The sequence below is a fragment of the Notothenia coriiceps genome, unplaced genomic scaffold (assembly GCF_000735185.1).
Source record: "Notothenia coriiceps isolate Sejong01 unplaced genomic scaffold, NC01 NC01_scaffold00037250, whole genome shotgun sequence".
Lineage (NCBI taxonomy): Eukaryota > Metazoa > Chordata > Actinopteri > Perciformes > Nototheniidae > Notothenia > Notothenia coriiceps.
In genome coordinates this window covers 14,495,626-14,500,449 of record NW_011369951.1, presented here as the reverse complement: position 1 = coordinate 14,500,449, position 4,824 = coordinate 14,495,626, and positions in this window count along the sequence as shown.

Here is a 4,824-nt window from a genome sequence, read left to right as displayed (position 1 = left end):
CAAATGAACCGCACCAAGCGGCTAAACGCACCAGGGTTCGATTCAACCGGACTATACAAGGCAGGTGTGAACGCAATGTTAAAAAGGAATAAATAAATAGTTATTTCTTCTCAAATATAATAATACGTGGATGCCGGAGGGTAATCTAGGTTTATGCCTGTTCACAGTTCTGAGCTACAGCACCAATATCTTCCTCTGCTAGCCTCAAAGAGAACATTAATCCATGACCACTGTTCAGAGAAAAGAGGGAACTTTAACTGACTCATTACTTTCTCTTTTACATTTTCATTTCCTCAAGCACTAGTGTTTGAGATAAAGAAGTAGTTGTCACAGAAACTGTGTCTGACCTGCTGCTGCCCCTGGCTGCTCCTCCTCCTGTCGGTTCCAGCCTCCTGGTCCTCCCCTCTCCCTCTTGGAGTAATAATCCTGAACGTCAGCGGGTAGTTTCCTTCTGACCGCCCAGCTGGATGCCGACGACCAGCCTGAGCGGTCGAGCATCGAGTCTCCGGAATCGGACTCTTTCCTCCGGCCACCGCCCCGGTTTTCGTTGAAGCGGCTGTATGCGTCAGTCCCTGAATTGTTGAAGCTGCGGTTGCCTCCCCCCCGGCCTGCGCCCCGGGACCCTCTGTTCCCGCCACGGTCCTCCCAGCGTGAGCCCCCACTCTTGCTTTCGGCATCACTCCGACTCTTTTCTGTAACCCAGTCAGGATTTTCCGACCAGGGTTTGCGCTCAGGGGAACTTTCTGCCGGCACGCCATTTTCAGCCTGCCCAGCGTCGCTCTGATTCCTCCGTCCCTCGCCCCCGGACCCGTTGCCCTGCCCTGACCTCCAGCCGCCCCTACGCTCCCTCCTCTGGGGAGACTGCTCTCTGGAGGCCGGCCGCTCGGGGCTGGCCCCTCGTCTGTAGGATCGTGATCTGGACTGAGAGCTGGACCTGGATCGACTCTTGGAGCGCCGCCTCCTCCTCTCACGGCTGCGCTCCCTCCGAGACTGGTCTCTCTCACCGTCCCGGTCTCGGTCTCTCTCACCGTCCCGGTCTCCTCTCTCACCGTCCCGGTCTCCTCTCTCACCGTCCCGGTCTCGGTCTCTCTCACCGTCCCGGTCTCGGTCTCTTTCTCTGCTGCGGGCCCGGGATGAGCGGCTAGAAGGCGGGCTGCCGTCTCGCTCTCTGGAGCGGGAGCGCGATCGCCTGGACCCTTCTCGTTTTGATTCCCTCTTTGGTGACCAGGCCTTGGATGGGGAGTGGAAGCGAGAGCGCCGCTGCTTGCCATTTTTCTTCTCCTGGCTTCTTTCTCTATCCTTGCTCCTTTCTCTCCCCCGGCTCCTTTCCCTCTCCCGGCTCTTTTCCCGTTGGTCCTTGCCACTTTCGTCCTTGGCGACTTGGCTTTCAGAAGCAGGAGGCTCTGCCGCGGCTGAGGCGTCCCCCTCCTTCGGACTGTTGCTATGTTCCATCGTGGGGGAACTGCAGTCCATGGGCACAATCTCAGTGTCATCCTCGGTTCCCTTCTTTGAGCTGTCGTCTACTAAAGGCTCTTCTGACCCCGATGCTTTCAAATCATTTTCGTTAGAGGCTTTTGATTCTGGAACATCTGGATTGTTCTGCGAGTCGGAGGCCGGTTGTGGAGAATTCTCACATGATTCAGCCTCCTTTGAAGAATCTTCATTGTTGGCTTCTACTGAGGCCGCACACATCTCCATGTCGTCATCCTGGTCATCACCGTGCGGGGACATCAGGTCGCCCAGCAGAGCGTTGTCAGAGGGTGATGGAGAAGTCCTTTTCTCCGAGCCAGAGGGTGAGGGTGAACGCCTTTTCTCTGATTCAGAGGGTGACGGTGAACGCCTTTTCTCTGATTCAGAGGGTGACGGTGATCGCCTTTTCTCTGATTCAGAGGGTGACGGTGATCGCCTTTTCTCTGATTCAGAGGGTGACGGTGAACGCCTTTTCTCTGATTCAGAGGGTGACGGTGAGCGCCTTTTCTCCGAGTCAGAGGGTGACGGTGGAGGACTTTTCTCTGAGTCACAAGGTGACGGTGGAGGACTTTTGCCGCAGATGTCTCCTCCAGAGGAAGCGGGGCTTGCTGGCTCTTCCTCCTCCCTCTTGCTCTGTTCGCCCTCGGAGCAGGAACCGGGGCTGTATGGAGCCGAGTCTGGTTTCTGTTCAGTAGACTCTTCCTGAGTCTCGTCACTGTCCAGCCCCACGTCGTTCCCGGAGGGTTCAGCGCCTCCTCGCTCATTAGGAGAGTCGATAGTGTCGTGGTCTTCATTTAGACTCCCCTCAGCATCAGACTGTTGCTGATCCAAGTTTTTTTTTTCTTCTTCCTCCTTCTCGGCGTTGTCGCACCCATCTGCCTCCTCCTCCTCCTCGTCTTCACTTGCCGTGGGACTGCTCACGACTTGGGCAGATTTCTTTTTCCTTGGCGCGGCTTTCCTTTTCCCGCCGGCCTTCCGGTTTGTGACCTGTTTTCCCTTCCTCTTGGCCGGTGTCTGCGAGGCTTTGCCCGGCTTGGTGGGCTGTGAGGGGTTCGAGTCAGAGTCAGACGAAGAGGGCTGCGGTGGTGATGAAGGGTCAGACACAGGAGCCTCTTCCTGGCTCTTACTGTTGCGTCCGGACCGCCGGGATGGTAGAGACTTGGCCTCTTTAGTGGGAGCTTTGGAGGTTGAAGCTCGCCCGCCTCTCTTCTCGCCTCCTTTGGGACACGTGATGGCGCAGACAACACCCTGAAACACTGCGGGAGAGAAACCATGAGCATTTACAGGTACAGAGGCCAAACATTTCCATTATAAGTCAGGTAAACGGTATTCATTCGTTTATCAGAATCAGAATCCCTTCATTAGTCCCATGAGGGGAAATGTACGTTGTTACAGCAGAAAAAGAGCCTTACATCCTTTTTATAGACTCACCGAAATGACCGGGCCCGCAAGGTGACGGGGAGGAAAAGGGAGATGGAAACGGGCTCTGGTTCCAACCGGGTGGATGGAAGCTTTGCCTGTAAAGTGAGAAATATACACACGCAAAAACTATTTAGGTAAAGATACCATCCCATCCATTACTTCTGTCAATTACAAAAGAGTTAATTTCATTTTCTTTCAGCGACTGCATAAGTAATACAACTTATTCCTGCTTGCCGTTTTTATTCTGCATTTCTATATCTTCTTCATTTTATTACACAGGGGTACTGATTTTTTTCTCTCTCCGTTTCTTTTAACCTCTTTTCTTCTCTTGCGCCGTATTCTTGTAGATTTCTTGATGTATTGTGATGGAGTAACAGAACAATTATGTGTCTTTGTTTTGCAACAGCTAACATTGTGTTCATTGGATTTCTTTCTACGGATTGATGTGACTGCACTACGTCCCTTGATCAAATCGTCCTTAGCAATGGTCTGCTATAATCCTAGCAGTGCGACCAATCAGAATCGAGTATTCAACTAAGCCGTGCGAAATTGTAAATCTTAAGAAACTAGATTTGAGCAGAAGTGCCAGAGGGACAGGAGTGATGTATGTGCCCGGTTGGACAGATATTATATTAAATATTACATAAGTTAGGTTGTGCTTCAAAAAAAGTATTATGACCAAAAAAAAACGGACATATATGAAACAAACAATCAACACAGACAATATTCTGCAGTTAATGTTGTCTCCCGTTAACCCGATCAGTGTCGGGTGTAACGCGTTACTTTAATAGAATTACATTTGTTGGTAACGGAGTAATGTAACGCGTTACTGTTATAAATTCAGTAATCACAATATAGTTACTAACATTGCGCGAAAAAATGACTAGATTCTCCCTTTGACAGACTAGACGTAGTTACTACATTATTCAGAAGTTTACAGTAACTTTAGATAATAACACGGCGGGCTTAATAAACAGAGCCTCTCTTTTCCTCTCCCTCTCCTGACAGCCCGTCTGTGTCTCATGCAGCTCGCTGATCCAGTGAAGTGACCCGACACGACAGTTCATAATTAACATTTAGTTTAGCTAGTTCCAGGGGTAGATAAGATTGGTAAATGTAAAGGTGAATCTAACTTTTAACAATTTTAAATATTTCAAGTCACTAGAGCAGGGGTGGGGAACCTTTTTCCTCTCAAGGGCCATTTCAATTTTTCAACATCCTCCGAGGGCCGTACAAGTTATTGACCTTTGCTTAAAAATACTAAAATCACAGCCCATTCATTTGGCCTTTCTTTCATGTGTGCAAAGAAAAAGCAACCTCTTAATCCAGATATCTTTCCATGACTCGCACATGCACGTGCACGGTGTGGCATGACCATCAAAACAGAAAGATATGGACACAAGATGTGTGCAAATGTATTTAGTTTCCTATCAATGTGAACATGATTCCAGCCTCCTCTAGGGGGGTCCCCCCCGGAACTTTCTTTTACAGTCATATAGTATTTTATACCCGTTTACTTTATTCTCTTATTCTTTTATAACTATAATGATCATATAACGATGTGCCTTTACCTCACTGGTTGTAGAAAAAGCTTCTTATATTCGTTAGCATAGCTAGCTAACCAGATGCTAATAACAACAAAGTTATTGACTGTATGATCAGTATGTCAGATGAACAGATCGCCACTGGGCTTACAACTAAAGACACAGCCACGCAAAAACTGCGGCATGTGTACGGCTCCTTATGCATACTACAATTTTTGGAAGATCCGGAGCGGCGTTCTGGTGCTCTCCGCCAGAACTGCACCCCTGTCAGACGAGACATATAGAGTGGCGAAGTCCCTCCCCTTCCGGTGGACCTCCATGGGACCTTATTTCGGAAAAATTATTTATTGAAGTCAATGGAGAGAGAACTGAGATTGCCAAGGCACAC